The sequence below is a fragment of the Pseudophryne corroboree genome, chromosome 4 (assembly GCF_028390025.1).
Source record: "Pseudophryne corroboree isolate aPseCor3 chromosome 4, aPseCor3.hap2, whole genome shotgun sequence".
NCBI classification, from domain to species: domain Eukaryota; kingdom Metazoa; phylum Chordata; class Amphibia; order Anura; family Myobatrachidae; genus Pseudophryne; species Pseudophryne corroboree.
The window spans coordinates 548,181,443-548,201,145 of record NC_086447.1 but is presented as its reverse complement, the minus strand read 5'-3'; positions in this window follow the sequence as shown (position 1 = coordinate 548,201,145).

The following is a 19,703-nucleotide window of genomic DNA, read 5'->3' as shown; positions in this document are numbered from 1 at the left end:
GTGATTTGTGTAAGTCAAAAAGGGAAGTTTTCGTTGGTCTCTCTCAGGAAAATCTTCAACGGCGGATATTCGCTGGAAAAGGTAAATTACTCCTAAAACTTCCAGTGAATAGAAGCTAGTTAGGGCCTCACTGGGTATGCGGTGGTCACTATTGGAGTGAGTCGTGGTACGTCAGTGGAGAAAGAGCGAGTGAAAGCGCTAGGTGTCTTTCACCATCTATTTGCGGTGTGCATTGGGGATTGCGTTTATTGGCAAAAAGTCCGTGATGGGATCCAATTGCACAAGCAGTGGGCGTTTGGTAGCTAGGGTTCAGGCAGAAGAGTTGGGACCGAGAAGGTCAGAATTGCGGCCGAGAGGGTCAGCAAGGTTTATTATGTGTGAAAAATATGGTTCACACATGGAGGCTTTTTGCAATGAGTGGGTGCGTATGACTGTGAAGATAGGGCCCCATTCCCAAAAGTTGGCAGCTTTGAATCAGAGGTGTTACAGAACATAAGGATTAAAGTATGTCTGATTAAATCCAGAAAACAAAGGGTCAGACATACAAATTGTTTAAACCCATGGCAGCAAGAGGGGGAGATGCAGAAGGATCTGGCTTGCACAGCAAGTTCCAAATCTAGCGGGAAAGCGATTGCGAGCGCACCACCACCACCATATATTGATGGGGAGAAGTTGGCTACAAGCAATGGTGCATCGGTAAAGGATAGGAAAATGATTGATAAATGTGTTAACCCTAACCTTTACCCTTGCCAGTTGTATCCCATTCTAAACTTTCCCCAGGACTGTGAGCAGGAAGATGAGCCCAGCACGATATCGGCACTCTCTCTAGCAGCCACCATACAGGACACCCAGGTGGGCACGGCCCAAACACCAAGAGTTGTAGCAAGGCCCCCTAGCGGAGGGATAAGTGAGGTCGTGTCCACAGGTAAGTACGGCACCATACACTATGCAGAGACAATAGCTCCCCACATTATAGAGTCAAGCCAGAATTATGTAGTTGAATTAAATCCTGTCAGGATGATTGCAGTTCCCAACGGGAATACTGACACTCAGGGGTTGACTCCCATCAGGAACATTGCCATGCATTGTCCCTGGTCCCGGGCAGAGTTAAGGTCAATTATGTCAGAATTTCCCGATCCCAGAAAAGATCTAGTCGGATGCCAGAGGTTCATTAAAGAGTTAGGTAACGCCCACGAGCCCACAAATAAAGATTGGCGAACAGTGCTACGGGTGTGTTTACCCTCAAATACTGACATCCCGAAATTCATAACGGATTGTAAGTTAGACGCAGAGGTACCTCTCACTGACGGATACAATCAGGAGAATGTACGGCAAATCAACCTGCAATTAGGAGTGTATTTACCTACTGTTGTTAAATGGAATAAAATCTTCTCCATAAGACAAAAAGAAGGTGAAATGGCATCCGAATATTTCCATCGAGCACTGCAGGAAATAGCTAGATACACTGGGATTGAGGACATTAAGGATAATGCACATCACAGGCAGGTAGCTGTTTCTGTATTAATGGATGGGTTAAAGGAGGCACTGAGGACAAGGGTGCAAACCTCTCTGCCTAATTGGAGAGGTATCTCGGTGGCTGTGTTGAGAGAGTCCGCTGTCGAGCATGATCGGAACATCAGTAAGCACAGGGAATCGCAAGGGGATAAGCTGATGACGGTAAGTATACATGCTCTTACAGCAAAGCCACATCAGCCAAAACCCCAGACCCCTGATGGTAAGTCACGGTCAATAGTATGCTTCTATTGTAATAAGGAAGGACATTTTGCAAGGGACTGTAGGAATAAAGGGACACATAACGTATACAGACCCCCTAGACCTGAATACGAGCCATACCACAAATCACATAATTGGGATCAGGGACCATATAGGAGAGATTATGAGCCACATAGAGGGACAAGGAGGTACCCACCAAGGAGAGACTGGCTGGCCTCCGAAAACTCACAGCTACCCCCCTCACATATTGTAGCTGCCAATACGCTGTGGGGGGGTCCCACTACACAATAGGGGTTGGGACACACCTGTAGTCTGCAGCCAGTGAAGTTGATTGCTAGCCTTGGTAGTGAACCTGAGGTCATGGTTGATGTAGCTGGTGTACCATTACCTTTCCTTGTAGATACAGGGGCAGCCAGATCAGTGTTGAATTCCACATCAGGTGTAAAAACCACGGGTAAAACGATTTTGGCAATGGGAGTTACAGGAATGGCGCAACAATACCCTTTGAGTAGACCTGCAGAGATTACGATAAGGCCCTTGCAAACCATTCTTTTCTGTTGGCTGCATCGGCTCTGACTAATCTACTCGGCAGAGACTTATTGTGTAAAATGCTGTGTGTCATATACTGTACTCCTGAGGGTGTCTTCTTGGATATACCTGAGAACCATGCTCAAGAAGTGCAAGATATACTAGACACCCCTTAAAGGCTAATGTCGCATTCTACTGTTATAGACACGTGTCCATCAAAGGTAGAGGAAATGATCTCGCAAATACCGGGTTCCCTTTGGACCAAAGGGAACCCGGTATTTGCGAGATCATTATCCTCTGAAGCCAGACGTAGAGTTAGGAGTGTACCCTGTCATAGAGCGGCTGCTACAGCAGGGCATCCTAGTCAGGACGTCCAGCACCGCCAATAGTCCCATCTTCCCTGTGAAAAAGAGTGGGGGGAGGGGTTACAGATTAGTGCAGGATTTAAGTGGGATAAACAAAATAGCTGAGAGCCAATTCCCAGTAGTGCCATTTCCAGCTGTCATCCTCATGCAAATTCCCTCTACTACAAAATTCTTCACTGTCATTGACCTCTGTTCTGCTTTCTTTTCTGTCCCTCTTCACCCTGACAGCCAATACCTCTTTGTCTTTACGTACAGGGGAGTACAGTACATCTGGACTCGGCTTCCCCAAGGTTTCATTGACAGCCCGAGTATTTTCTCCCAGGCCTTGCATGACTGTTTACAATCCTTTCAACCTGAGAGTGGATCAGTGCTAATACAGTATGTCGATGACTTGTTGTTGTTTTCTGACTCACTCGAATCGTCCTTGAAAGATACGAAACAGCTTCTGTTTCATCTTTCCCATACAGGACACAAGGTTTCAAAGGATAAGTTGCAGTTGTGTTGGACCAGGGTCAAATATTTGGGACACTGCTTGACACAAGGACATAGACACCTCACCGCTGATAGAATACAGGCGATTCGCGACATGACTCTGCCACAAACTCAGCAACAAATCCGCACTTTCCTTGGAATGTGTGGGTACTGTCGAAACTGGATTCCAGGGTTCTCTATACTGGCTTTACCTTTGCAAGAAATGGTCTCTTCGAACAAACCGAAACGGATCTCTCACACTGATGAGTCCGAATTAGCGTTTGAGAGACTCAAACAGTGTCTATCACAAGCACCTTATGCCAGATTATGAGAAGCCCTTCGAATTGTATGGTACTGAAAGTGCTAGGTGCGTGGCAGGAGTCTTAACACAGAGACATGGTGATGCCAGCAGACTGGTAGCCTACTACAGTGCACAGTTGGACACTGTAGCACGGTCTCTCCCCACATGCTTGCGAAGTGTTGCAGCGATAGCTTTTCTGGTAAGTAAAAGCGAGGACGTAGTGTTAGGACACGACCTGACCATCCATACACCTCATGCAGTATCAGCCTTACTAAACTCCGCCCAAACCAGACATGTCTCATCTGCTCAGTTTACAAAGTGGGAATTATCACTGATGGCCCCTGTAAACATCACCATTAAGAGATGCAGCTCACTAAATCCTGCAACCTACTTGCCAAGTGTGCCTGGACAGGCACAAAGGGTGGAGGATGAGAATGATGATGGAGGATTTAGTGCAGACACTGATACGCATGATTGTATGGAATACCTGAACCAAACTTTCACTGCGAGACCTGACATCAGTGACAACCCACTGGAAGGAGTAGACTTTACCTTCTACACTGACGGTAGTTGCCACAGACAGACGGAATCGGGAGATTTGTGCACTGGATATGCAGTTGTAGATGATGAAGGAATCATAGAAGCTGAACCCCTTGGCCAACCGCACTCAGCACAAGTTGCTGAGCTGGTCGCCCTAACCAGAGCATGTGAATTGACCAAGGGTAAGTCAGCTAATATATACACAGACTCTAGATATGCCTTTGGAGTGGTGCTTGATTTTGGGGCCCTACTGCGCATCAGAAATTTCATGACGGCAGCTGGCACACCTGTAGCGCATGCGTCCCACATCAAAAGGCTTCTGACAGCAATACAGGAACCAGACAGAGTGGCTGTTATCAAGTGCAAAGCACACACTTACAACCAAGACCCAATTTCACTTGGTAACAGCTGGGCAGACGAAGCTGCTAAATTAGCAGCAAGCACCCCCATACAGACGAACATCACATCACTGATGACATTTAACACGGTCAACACACAACAGCTAATTGAAATGCAAAATTTGTGTTCCCTACAGGAAAAGGCGGTCTGGAAGTCGAAGGGGTATGGTCAGGAGTCCTCAGGACTTTGGACAGGTGGACACGGTAAGCCAGTAGCCCCCAGAGCATATCTTCCAAGTCTAGCTGAGGCAGCACACGTTCTGACTCATCTGGGCAAAGAGGGTATGTGCAAGCTGGTAAGAGCCTACTGGTGTGCGTCAGGATTCTCTTCTCATGCAGGTAAGAGAGCAATGACATGTTTTGATCAACAAAAAAGAGAATAGCGCTCATGGGTTCATAGTGAATACCTCATAATATAATCAGAGCCGGTAATTAGATAGAATAAGAAATGTATTAAATATTCTGCTAAAAATAACATCAATGGGTAATGTAACCTATAAATAATTAATACGTCCTATATATTGGGCTAAACATTTGCTTGCTGGCCAGCTATTTTTAAATGGCAAGGATTAATGTTAAAAGCTTCTCTTATGAGAAATTAGTGCACTGAATGAGCTCTGCTGTTCACTGACAGCGTTTTGTTACTTAGTATTAGTCAGTGGAAATAACTGTTGCACACTGAAGAATGTGGAGATGTAATGGCTCTGAGTACTCGTTACAAGTGTCCATTTACCTCCTATGTATAGACAGCGGTGTGGTCCTGCCCCCAATACCGAGCATCCTCGGATATAATTGAGTGTCCACGGGGGTTTCCTTTTCTGTCACCGGCTGAAGATATCAGATTGCTCCACAGGAGGAAATATAAAGGAACACTTGATGCTGACGCTTCATCCAGTGTGTGTAATTCAGCTTGCGGCGGGATGGACAAATGGCAAATTCCGATGGATTCCCGCTCTGCTTGGCCGTGCACCTCCGTCTTTGCCAATGACACTGCTGCAGCTACGGTTGAGTGGGCGGAGACTGACGCGTTTTGTCTCGGAACCACATGACCTTTTCAAAGTAAGAACAAGCTGAGCAAAGTGATGGCTGAAACTGGAATGCTGTGGCCAGAAGCTTTACCACTAGTGTTGTACAGCATCAGAACCACTCCCATGTCTCCGCTTAACTTATCACCCTTTGAAATTCTTTTTGGTCGACAACCTCATGTAATGAGGATGATTTGAAATGCAATAATGAAATAACTGTGAAATATTTGGTTAGGATGAGCCGGCAGCTGAGAAATCAACAAAGAAATCTAAAGCTGGTGATTCTTGACCTACCGAACAGTAATTGTCATGACATTGAGCCTGGGGATTATGTGATGATTCAAAATTTCTTACGCTCAGGTTGCCTCATAGACAGGTGGGAAGGACCATACCAAGTCTTGTTAACCAGCACGACACCACTAAAGGTCGCCAAAAGAGAGACTTGGGTCCACTCGTCCCACTGCAAGAAGGTAGCTGACCCAGAGAGAACTCGTGACAAAGAGCAAGGTGAAGAGAACCTCGTATCACTAGAGTGTTTGTTCCGGGAAAGTTGAGAGGCAGGACTGTTGAATGGCACCTGAGCGCGGAGAGCAACAAGATCAAGGACGGTTGTCGCACCATTTTCTTTTTTCACCCCCCCTGCATTTTCCTTTCTTTTCTCCTCCTTATTTTCCTTCTTTCCCCTAACGAAATGGATCTATCACAAGAGACTGCGTTTCGGGTTCTACTAGTAATTCTGTTTTTGACCAGGACAATTTGTTTTGGTGAGGGTCCCAGAGAGGTCGAGCAGGGATCTGGAATGGGTTCTGATGGCGAGTACAAATTTGAAGGATCTCAGGAGCAGCACATCACTCGAGTAAAGGCTGGTATCAGTAAGCGCTCTGGTAGTCATGGAGTTCGGAGGCAATGTGAAGGGTTATGGGGGGTCATTCCGAGTTGTTCGCTCGTTGACGATTTTCGCTATGCTGCGATTTGCTGCAAACTGCGCATGCACATGGCACGCAGGGCGCATGTGCTTAGTTGTTTAACTAAAAACTTAGCAGATTTGCTGAGGATTCTGCGGCGCTTTTCAGTCGCACTGCTGATCGGTAAATGATTGACAGGAAATGGGCGTTTCTGGGTGGTAACTCAGCGATTTCCCGGATTTTGCTAAAAAACGCAGGCGTGTCAGGGAAAAACGCAGGAGTGTCTGTAGAAACGGGGGAGTGGCTGGCCGAACGCAGGGCGTATTTGTGACGTCAAACCAGGAACTAAACGGACTGAGCTAATCGCAATCTGTGAGTAGGTCCGGAGCTACTCAGAAACTGCTAAGAATTATTTAGTAGCAGTTCTGCTAATTTTTCGTTCGCTATTCTGCTATGCTAAGATACACTCCCAGAGGGCGGCGGCCTAGCGTGTGCAATGCTGCTAAAAGTAGCTAACGAGCGAACAACTCGGAATGAGGGCCATTGTCTGATGAATATTGTATTTGCAGGAATTGTGAGAACATAGTCGAAGATGGGTGCATCCAGAGATGTCAGTCCAACAGTAATATCGATATGGACCGACATCCGTTGAGTGATTACCACTCATTAGTGGGTAAGGTCTTAAACCAGACAGAATGTTGGGTGTGCTCACAAGTACCTCAAGGACAGAGTAAGTCAGGATTAGTTATTCTGGGGAGAGGACACAAAGTCCGAGGGACACTGTACAGGTGTAAGGGAATTAATTTGGAGGTATTAATATATAACCAACCATTCAAGGAAAAAAATAATCAGGACCGAGGAAGGTCCTTGGTAAAATAAATTTAGGTTGGAGGTGCGCCACTAAGCTGGGTTATAGTGTTTTGTCTAGAGGTTATTAGTGTAAGCCACTAGTGGGCCTAACACTAAAAGAAGGGCTTAGTGTGTGGTGCACTCTTTTTGAATTGATTGTACTTTATTAAAATTTAACTTTTATTTCCATATTTTTAAAATAAATCACAGTAATCAGGCATAATTTTTCGTCTGATAGCCTGAAAGTGCAAAAAATGAGAAAATTGCCTGTGGGACTAGAATATCTACATGGTGTCAAAGTCCTTAAATTAAAAGGCAAAAAGAATTAATACAATCTATTAAGCTGAGTGAAATATTGCTAGAATTTGTCAGTGCTGATTAGCTACTGTCATGCTCCCTTTGGAGATTATAGAGTGGTAATAAATCCTATAGCGTTATAGCCTAAATGGCCCTTATTATTTCTGCAAAAACCACTAATCGGTGTGATAGGTGCCTTTACAGGGTGCTAATTCCTGTATTATTTCTAAGGGTAAAAGGGAAAAAGGAAAAACCTTGGAGAAGGTGGGGAAAAAAACAACAATGTGTATTGGTAAATTTAGAATTTTGAAGTTTTTGTAACATACAGTCACCCTTTACACCAGTCCACTGTTCAAGACTGCAGTAACAGTGCTTAATGTGATTTGATACATATTTGCGTCCACCATTTTGCAACAATGTATGGTTGACAAGACAGTGCGTACTGGAGAACAGATAATGAATACTCTGTCTCAAGTCCTCGTGTCAAAAAGAAATCCTGTCAGTAAAAAGTGTGTGGCAGGAAATTAAGAGCCCTTGCTATTACAACTCATATGCATGTAGTGTCGAACACATAAATATAATGATGTATCGGATATTTATGTCACAGAGAAATGGAGAAAATATATATTTCTAAAATATATGGTGAGTATTCTACCAGCTCTTATCACTGTAACCCATATGTGTCTAATATCAAAGCATATATGTGAGCAAAGAACGGCAGTTCTATATCCTTTGCAAGGAAAAGGAAGGGAAAGGTGGTGCAAATTGGGTTGACACAAAGAAAGTTTAACTGAAAAATATATATAAAATATATATAAAAATAAATCACCCTTGATTCAATTGGTAGCGGTGCTGCGATTCCTTCCTACAAATAGGTTATGCAATTACCATGGAGGTTTCTCTCCCTGGTTATAAGCGAGAGGTGCTTATAACGGTTAGCTTATAATTGTAATTACTCTCTGGATCGTTGTTCAAATTATATACCGGCACATCAAAGATTGATTTTTCCTCTGATTGATAACTCCAATCCTTATTATATAGGCACTATTAGCCAAGATAAATAAACTTAGTATATTTCACTCTCTCTCATTCAAAAGAGGAGAAAGCGATAGCTCACAATTAGAATTATTAGATTGGTATTCCTATGCAGGTATCTGTAATATCATTATGAGTTTACAAATAGTACATCCATGTGATGTTATTTATGTAAAGCATGTACTAAAAGATGGATAAGAGCCCCAGGTGTGTGGAAACAGATTCCCTTTCTACTGTTGTCCCATGTGCCATAAAGGGCAGTGAATGGGAACAATGAGAGCGGGGAAGAGCCGTCCACCTAGGGCTGAAGGAAAGGAGCAGTGCGGGCTGCTTCTGCTGTCCACGCTTTAGCATCCCCCTCCCCTGTTGCATGGGAGCATTGCAGGGGGGGCCGCAGATGTTACAAGGTGGATGAGAGAGCAGCCCTGAATCCCTGTTCGATGTCACATGTGGTGTGCCTGTAATGGAATCGGGAAATTTATCCGATGGTTATGCAGAAAAAAGTATCCCAGGAGACGGCGTATGCTACGTGCGCCCCTGTCCAAAGCAAACTGTAGTCTCCATTAGGAAATAGGGAGCCGCTGCGGGAGCCTGGCGCCGGGTCGGGTGTTATTCCCGCACCTCCGTAATAGATATGCGCTCACGTCCCGCTGTCTGATCGATGACGTACGTTTCACAAAACAGCTTGTTCACATCAATGACGCTAATGGGGCAACGCCTTATTTAAGACCAGCGCTGTGGCTTCATAATTAGCTAATCATTCAGGTCATCTAGTAAAGATAACAACTATAGGCCGGGAGGCAATTATTCCATCTCTATCAATGGAGCATTAGAACAGAGAAGAAAAAAGAGAAGAAAGTAGAAAAAAGGAAGGGGGAGGAAGAGGGAGAGGGGAAAGAGGGAAGAAAATCAAATGGAGGGATTATGAAAGTTTAAAATGGGAGATGTATCATAGTATTGGCTTATTTATAAATGCTATATGGGACCCTAATAGAGTGACATGGCATGCGACAAATCGTTAATATATTGTTAACTGCACATGAGCCATTAATATATAGGTACACATATATGTAAAGAGAGTCTGTAGTAGTATGGCCCTGTTAAATGACATAGTGTGCAAGTAATAAGCAATTAGTTGATATATTATTAAGTACACACGAGCCATTGATATTTAGATACACACACATATAAAAAAGGAAGTATATATAATATTATGACCCTCTTAATATATACTTATAGTGCGGCAGTATCACTTGAATCTTGTTGGTGCAATGAAATTTATGCTCCTGTGTTTTGCCCAGAAAAAGAAAAGAGGAAAAAGGAAAAAGCTTATAGTTATTTTTAGAGATGAGCGCCTGAAATTTTTCGGGTTTTGTGTTTTGGTTTTGGGTTCGGTTCCGCGGCCGTGTTTTGGGTTCGAACGCGTTTTGGCAAAACCTCACCGAATTATTTTTGTCGGATTCGGGTGTGTTTTGGATTCGGGTGTTTTTTTCCAAAAACACTAAAAAACTGCTTAAATCATAGAATTTGGGGGTCATTTTGATCCCAAAGTATTATTAACCTCAAAAACCATAATTTACACTCATTTTCAGTCTATTCTGAATACCTCACATCTCACAATATTATTTTTAGTCCTAAAATTTGCACCGAGGTCGCTGTGTGAGTAAGATAAGCGACCCTAGTGGCCGACACAAACACCGGGCCCATCTAGGAGTGGCACTGCAGTGTCACGCAGGATGTCCCTTCCAAAAAACCCTCCCCAAACAGCACATGACGCAAAGAAAAAAAGAGGCGCAATGAGGTAGCTGTGTGAGTAAGATTAGCGACCCTAGTGGCCGACACAAACACCGGGCCCATCTAGGAGTGGCACTGCAGTGTCACGCAGGATGGCCCTTCCAAAAAACCCTCCCCAAACAGCACATGACGCAAAGAAAAAAAGAGGCGCAATGAGGTAGCTGACTGTGTGAGTAAGATTAGCGACCCTAGTGGCCGACACAAACACCGGGCCCATCTAGGAGTGGCACTGCAGTGTCACGCAGGATGTCCCTTCCAAAAAACCCTCCCCAAACAGCACATGACGCAAAGAAAAAAAGAGGCGCAATGAGGTAGCTGTGTGAGTAAGATTAGCGACCCTAGTGGCCGACACAAACACCGGGCACATCTAGGAGTGGCACTGCAGTGTCACGCAGGATGTCCCTTCCAAAAAACCCTCCCCAAACAGCACACGACGCAAAGAAAAAAAGAGGCGCAATGAGGTAGCTGTGTGAGTAAGATTAGCGACCCTAGTGGCCGACACAAACACCGGGCCCATCTAGGAGTGGCACTGCAGTGTCACGCAGGATGTCCCTTCCAAAAAACCCTCCCCAATCAGCACATGATGCAAAGAAAAAGAAAAGAAAAAAGAGGTGCAAGATGGAATTATCCTTGGGCCCTCCCACCCACCCTTATGTTGTATAAACAAAACAGGACATGCACACTTTAACCAACCCATCATTTCAGTGACAGGGTCTGCCACACGACTGTGACTGATATGACGGGTTGGTTTGGACCCCCCCCAAAAAAGAAGCAATTAATCTCTCCTTGCACAAACTGGCTCTACAGAGGCAAGATGTCCACCTCATCTTCACCCTCCGATATATCACCGTGTACATCCCCCTCCTCACAGATTATCAATTCGTCCCCACTGGAATCCACCATCTCAGCTCCCTGTGTACTTTGTGGAGGCAATTGCTGCTGGTCAATGTCTCCGCGGAGGAATTGATTATAATTCATTTTAATGAACATCATCTTCTCCACATTTTCTGGATGTAACCTCGTACGCCGATTGCTGACAAGGTGAGCGGCGGCACTAAACACTCTTTCGGAGTACACACTTGTGGGAGGGCAACTTAGGTAGAATAAAGCCAGTTTGTGCAAGGGCCTCCAAATTGCCTCTTTTTCCTGCCAGTATAAGTACGGACTGTGTGACGTGCCTACTTGGATGCGGTCACTCATATAATCCTCCACCATTCTATCAATGTTGAGAGAATCATATGCAGTGACAGTAGACGACATGTCCGTAATCGTTGTCAGGTCCTTCAGTCCGGACCAGATGTCAGCATCAGCAGTCGCTCCAGACTGCCCTGCATCACCGCCAGCGGGTGGGCTCGGAATTCTGAGCCTTTTCCTCGCACCCCCAGTTGCGGGAGAATGTGAAGGAGGAGATGTTGACAGGTCGCGTTCCGCTTGACTTGACAATTTTGTCACCAGCAGGTCTTTCAACCCCAGCAGACCTGTGTCTGCCGGAAAGAGAGATCCAAGGTAGGCTTTAAATCTAGGATCGAGCACGGTGGCCAAAATGTAGTGCTCTGATTTCAACAGATTGACCACCCGTGAATCCTTGTTAAGCGAATTAAGGGCTGCATCCACAAGTCCCACATGCCTAGCGGAATCGCTCCGTGTTAGCTCCTTCTTCAATGCCTCCAGCTTCTTCTGCAAAAGCCTGATGAGGGGAATGACCTGACTCAGGCTGGCAGTGTCTGAACTGACTTCACGTGTGGCAAGTTCAAAGGGCATCAGAACCTTGCACAACGTTGAAATCATTCTCCACTGCACTTGAGACAGGTGCATTCCATCTCCTATATCGTGCTCAATTGTATAGGCTTGAATGGCCTTTTGCTGCTCCTCCAACCTCTGAAGCATATAGAGGGTTGAATTCCACCTCGTTACCACTTCTTGCTTCAGATGATGGCAGGGCAGGTTCAGTAGTTTTTGGTGGTGCTCCAGTCTTCTGTACGTGGTGCCTGTACGCCGAAAGTGTCCCGCAATTTTTCTGGCCACCGACAGCATCTCTTGCACGCCCCTGTCGTTTTTTTAAAAATTCTGCACCACCAAATTCAAGGTATGTGCAAAACATGGGACGTGCTGGAATTTGCCCATATTTAATGCACACACAATATTGCTGGCGTTGTCCGATGCCACAAATCCACAGGAGAGTCCAATTGGGGTAAGCCATTCCGCGATGATCTTCCTCAGTTGCCGTAAGAGGTTTTCAGCTGTGTGCGTATTCTGGAAAGCGGTGATACAAAGCGTAGCCTGCCTAGGAAAGAGTTGGCGTTTGCGAGATGCTGCTACTGGTGCCGCCGCTGCTGTTCTTGCGGCGGGAGTCCATACATCTACCCAGTGGGCTGTCACAGTCATATAGTCCTGACCCTGCCCTGCTCCACTTGTCCACATGTCCGTGGTTAAGTGGACATTGGGTACAACTGCATTTTTTAGGAGACTGGTGAGTCTTTTTCTGACGTCCGTGTACATTCTCGGTATCGCCTGCCTAGAGAAGTGGAACCTAGATGGTATTTGGTAACGGGGGCACACTGCCTCAATAAATTGTCTAGTTCCCTGTGAACTAACGGCGGATACCGGACGCACGTCTAACACCAACATAGTTGTCAAGGACTCAGTTATCCGCTTTGCAGTAGGATGACTGCTGTGATATTTCATCTTCCTCGCAAAGGACTGTTGAACAGTCAATTGCTTACTGGAAGTAGTACAAGTGGGCTTACGACTTCCCCTCTGGGATGACCATCGACTCCCAGCGGCAACAACAGCAGCGCCAGCAGCAGTAGGCGTTACACGCAAGGATGCATCGGAGGAATCCCAGGCAGGAGAGGACTCGTCAGACTTGCCAGTGACATGGCCTGCAGGACTATTGGCATTCCTGGGGAAGGAGGAAATTGACACTGAGGGAGTTGGTGGGGTGGTTTGCGTGAGCTTGGTTACAAGAGGAAGGGATTTACTGGTCAGTGGACTGCTTCCGCTGTCACCCAAAGTTTTTGAACTTGTCACTGACTTATTATGAATGCGCTGCAGGTGACGTATAAGGGAGGATGTTCCGAGGTGGTTAACGTCCTTACCCCTACTTATTACAGCTTGACAAAGGGAACACACGGCTTGACACCTGTTGTCCGCATTTCTGGTGAAATACCTGCACACCGAAGAGCTGATTTTTTTTGTATTTTCACCTGGCATGTCAACGGCCATATTCCTCCCACGGACAACAGGTGTCTCCCCGGGTGCCTGACTTAAACAAACCACCTCACCATCAGAATCCTCCTGGTCAATTTCCTCCCCAGCGCCAGCAACACCCATATCCTCCTCATCCTGGTGTACTTCAACACTGACATCTTCAATCTGACTATCAGGAACTGGACTGCGGGTGCTCCTTCCAGCACTTGCAGGGGGCGTGCAAATGGTGGAAGGCGCATGCTCTTCACGTCCAGTGTTGGGAAGGTCAGGCATCGCAACCGACACAATTGGACTCTCCTTGTGGATTTGGGATTTCAAAGAACGCACAGTTCTTTGCGGTGCTTTTGCCAGCTTGAGTCTTTTCAGTTTTCTAGCGAGAGGCTGAGTGCTTCCATCCTCATGTGAAGCTGAACCACTAGCCATGAACATAGGCCAGGGCCTCAGCCGTTCCTTGCCACTCCGTGTGGTAAATGGCATATTGGCAAGTTTACGCTTCTCCTCCGACAATTTTATTTTAGGTTTTGGAGTCCTTTTTTTTCTGATATTTGGTGTTTTGGATTTGACATGCTCTGTACTATGACATTGGGCATCGGCCTTGGCAGACGACGTTGCTGGCATTTCATCGTCTCGGCCATGACTAGTGGCAGCAGCTTCAGCACGAGGTGGAAGTGGATCTTGATCTTTCCCTAATTTTGGAACCTCAACTTTTTTGTTCTCCATATTTTATAGGCAGAACTAAAAGGCACCTCAGGTAAACAATGGAGATGGATGGATTGGATACTAGTATACAATTATGGACGGACTGCCACGGTTAGGTGGTATAAAAAAACCACGGTTAGGTGGTATATAATACAATTATGGATGGACGGACTGCCTGCCGAGTGCCGACACAGAGGTAGCCACAGCCGTGAACTACCGCACTGTACACTGGTTGATAAAGAGATAGTAGTATACTCGTAACAACTAGTATGACGACGGTATAAAGAATGAAAAAAAAACCACGGTTAGGTGGTATATAATACAATTATGGTTGGACGGACTGCCTGCCGAGTGCCGACACAGAGGTAGCCACAGCCGTGAACTTCCGCACTGTACACTGGTTGATAAAGAGATAGTAGTATACTCGTAACAACTAGTATGACGACGGTATAAAGAATGAAAAAAAAACCACGGTTAGGTGGTATATAATACAATTATGGTTGGACGGACTGCCTGCCGAGTGCCGACACAGAGGTAGCCACAGCCGTGAACTACCGCACTGTACACTGGTTGATAAAGAGATAGTAGTATACTCGTAACAACTAGTATGACGACGGTATAAAGAATGAAAAAAAAACCACGGTTAGGTGGTATATATTATAATACAATTATGGATGGACGGACTGCCTGCCGAGTGCCGACACAGAGGTAGCCACAGCCGTGAACTACCGCACTGTACACTGGTTGATAAAGAGATAGTAGTATACTCGTAACAACTAGTATGACGACGGTATAAAGAATGAAAAAAAAACCACGGTTAGGTGGTATATAATACAATTATGGTTGGACGGACTGCCTGCCGAGTGCCGACACAGAGGTAGCCACAGCCGTGAACTACCGCACTGTACACTGGTTGATAAAGAGATAGTAGTATACTCGTAACAACTAGTATGACGACGGTATAAAGAATGAAAAAAAAACCACGGTTAGGTGGTATATAATACAATTATGGTTGGACGGACTGCCTGCCGAGTGCCGACACAGAGGTAGCCACAGCCGTGAACTACCGCATTGTACACTGGTTGATAAAGAGATAGTAGTATACTCGTAACAACTAGTATGACGACGGTATAAAGAATGAAAAAAAAACCACGGTTAGGTGGTATATATTATAATACAATTATGGATGGACGGACTGCCTGCCGAGTGCCGACACAGAGGTAGCCACAGCCGTGAACTACCGCACTGTACACTGGTTGATAAAGAGATAGTAGTATACTCGTAACAACTAGTATGACGACGGTATAAAGAATGAAAAAAAAACCACGGTTAGGTGGTATATAATACAATTATGGTTGGACGAACTGCCTGCCGAGTGCCGACACAGAGGTAGCCACAGCCGTGAACTACCGCACTGTACACTGGTTGATAAAGAGATAGTAGTATACTCGTAACAACTAGTATGACGACGGTATAAAGAATGAAAAAAAAACCACGGTTAGGTAGTATATAATACAATTATGGTTGGACGGACTGCCTGCCGAGTGCCGACACAGAGGTAGCCACAGCCGTGAACTACCGCACTGTACACTGGTTGATAAAGAGATAGTAGTATACTCGTAACAACTAGTATGACGACGGTATAAAGAATGAAAAAAAAACCACGGTTAGGTGGTATATATTATAATACAATTATGGTTGGACGGACTGCCTGCCGAGTGCCGACACAGAGGTAGCCACAGCCGTGAACTACCGCACTGTACACTGGTTGATAAAGAGATAGTAGTATACTCGTAACAACTAGTATGACGACGGTATAAAGAATGAAAAAAAAACCACGGTTAGGTGGTATATATTATAATACAATTATGGATGGACAGACTGCCTGCCGAGTGCCGACACAGAGGTAGCCACAGCCGTGAACTACCGCACTGTACACTGGTTGATAAAGAGATAGTAGTATACTCGTAACAACTAGTATGACGACGGTATAAAGAATGAAAAAAAACCACGGTTAGGTGGTATATAATACAATTATGGTTGGACGGACTGCCTGCCGAGTGCCGACACAGAGGTAGCCACAGCCGTGAACTACCGCACTGTACACTGGTTGATAAAGAGATAGTAGTATACTCGTAACAACTAGTATGACGACGGTATAAAGAATGAAAAAAAAACCACGGTTAGGTGGTATATATTATAATACAATTATGGATGGACGGACTGCCTGCCGAGTGCCGACACAGAGGTAGCCACAGCCGTGAACTACCGCACTGTACTGTGTCTGCTGCTAATATAGACTGGTTGATAAAGAGATAGTATACAATACTACTAATATACTGGTGGTCAGGCACTGGTCACCACTAGTCACACTGGCAGTGGCACTCCTGCAGCAAAAGTGTGCACTGTTTAATTTTAATATAATATTATTTATCATGTACTCCTGGCTCCTGCTATAACAACCTGCAGTGCTCCCCAGTCTCCCCCACAATTATAAGCTTTATATACAATACATTGATGTGCAGCACACTGGGCTGAGCAGTGCACACAGACTGAGTCACTGTGTGACTGTGTATCGTTTTTTTCAGGCAGAGAACGGATATATTAAATAAAACAAACAACTGCACTGTCTCTGGTGGTCACTGGTCACTGTGGTCGTCAGTCACTAAACTCTGTCTGCACTCTCTTCTAATCTACAGTATCACAGCAATCTCTCTCTCTCTCTCTCTTCTAAATCTAATCTAAATGGAGAGGACGCCAGCCACGTCCTCTCCCTATCAATCTCAATGCACGTGTGAAAATGGCGGCGACGCGCGGCTCCTTATATAGAATCCGAGTCTCGCGAGAATCCGACAGCGTCATGATGACGTTCGGGCGCGCTCGGGTTAACCGAGCAAGGCGGGAAGATCCGAGTCGCTCGGACCCGTGAAAAAAAAAGTGAAGTTCGTGCGGGTTCGGATTCAAAGAAACCGAACCCGCTCATCTCTAGTTATTTTATAATGGGAGACCCTCATATATTGTTGTTACTTAAGGTGCTGGGGCAGGCTATCTGAGCCAACCGATCCGATATCCTCTGAAACACAGCATTGTTAGACTGTGTTTCTGTACAAGTTATGTTAGTGAACACATATTATTTGGGCTAACAACGTGTGTGTGATGGAGTGATTATGATAAAAATGTGATACGCAGTTATTAATTAAGAGTTGTGAGTGTGAAATGGCATGACGGTTCCTAATAGCGTTCATAATATGGAGATAGAGTATTAGAGTAATTAGAATATGAGAATTTGGAGATGTAAACAGTATATCTCTAAAAATGACAATGCCATGATGACAAGCTGAGCTAATTAATTGTTCATTAGAACTATATTAGATCGTTTAAAAGTAGGAAGAGAGATATTAAGTTAGATAGGAAGAGACAAGGTTGGAAAAGTAATATAAAATTAAAATTAAAAGTAAAAAGAAAAAAGGAAGGATATGCTGTAATAAATTGTGAGAATTAAAGTGAAAATGAAGTGTAAGGGAATAATAATGAAAAGAGGGGTGTGAGAAATATCCATTAGATTAGAGCCTTTAATAATTAGTGAAATGGGAAATATAGTGAAGTGTTGGGCATTGATCCTGGAATCGCAGCAATATGGTGAATAGCACAAAATAAGATGGGAAAATAGCTCCTGGGTATTAGAGTGTATCATTAAACACAAATAGGTACTGTAGTCCAACCATATGATTTAGGAAGTTGGACTTGATGATCGTCGTTCAGGTATTGCTTATGCCTAACTTGGGGATGCACCAAAAAATATCCAACAGATGTAATATAGACTATACAGTTAGACTAAACTTAAACCTACCTAATTAAGCCAAACTACAAAGTATATTAAAAACTAACGAGCAATTGTTATATAAGGTGTAAATATACCATAATTGGGTCATACTCATGGGTGAAATTAATATCCATAAAGATTGGACACTACTAATTGCTTTTAGATAAAAATTAGACCGAATTGTATAATAAAGGTATTAATTTATTAACTATATGTGTAGAGCTTGTGGAATTAGGGTTATATAGCAATTCTTGTCATACGAACTAGATGGAAACATAAGATAAGGAAATAGGGTTATTTAGCAATTCCTATCATATGAACTAGATGGAAACATAGAATAAGAACAAATACGGAATAAAGGGAAGGGGTATTATTTAACCCGGAAACAAATGTGTATGTGAGAGGGGGAGGGGACCTATGAGGACATGGGAGAAATGAAAGTTAAAAAAATGTTAAAAAATGATAATGTATCAGACCAATGAATTTCTAGGGATGGGGATAGAATGGGGTTCAGGTGGGGAGGAAGACCCCATAATTAATGTTTTCGTTTACGCCTCTTGGTGCCATTGTATTTAATTTAAATATCCACTTACTTTCCAATTTTTGCAGTTCTCTAGAAGCGTCACCTCCTCTTATGCCCATCCGTAGTCTCTCAAGACAAAAGAACCTCAGTTCCTGAGGAGACTTTGAGTGTTTACGTTGAAAGTGTTTAGCAACAGAGGTGATTCTCCTGAATCTCATCGAGTCCGCTTCAACATTCCTGATATTGCCCATATGTTCCATTATACATATTTTTACCATTTTGGTGGTCATGCCCACGTACAACATTTTACATGAGCATTGGATACAGTAGATGACATTAGTTGTTTGGCAATTTGAGAATTCTTTCATTAGCAGCTCATTTCCATCCCCATCCCTAATGTCAGGTCTAGTTTCAACATGTGTACAGACTGCACATGAGCCACATGGATATGTGCCTTTGATCGTATCCTCCCATCTTGGAAGACGGCAAAAGTGACTCCTAACCAGTTTGTCCCCAATATTGGGTGATTTATTCCAGCTCATCGATACTGTTGGACCAAGATTGTTTGCCAAGTCAGAGTCATTGAGTAGTAGAGGCCAGTGCTTGTTAATGATCCCCCTGATTTCCTTCCACTCTTGGCAGAAATCACCCACAAACCGTATCTCAGGTTTTATCAAGGAGTCTTTCAATTGTTTTGATCTTTTGCTCTCTTGAAAGATGATAGACTGCCTGTTGGTGTGGAGAAGGGATCTACTGGCTTTTTTAATGCACCTCATACTATATCCTCTCTCTCTTAGCCTTCCTGTTAGTTCCTTACTTTTGATCTTATATGTATCATCATCCGAGCAGTTTCGTCTTAGTCTGAGGAATTCACCCCTAGGGATGTTCTGAACAGTAGCAGGTAAATGTGAGCTGGTACTGAGTAGTAGGCTATTTGTGGCAGTCTTTTTCCTATAGAGTTCTGTTGCCAACATATCATCCTTATCTCTATAGATTCTGAGGTCCAGGAATGGGATGGATTCTCTACTGATCTCATATGTAAGTTTGAGATTAAGATCGTTACTATTCAGCCGTTGAATGAACTCCTTCAGTGACTTGTCGTCACCCTCCCAGATAACAAAAATGTCATCTATATATCGCATCCAAGTTATTATTTTACTTGTAAAGGGTTGCAAGCTGCACCCATCGCTGTTCCACGTATCTGGG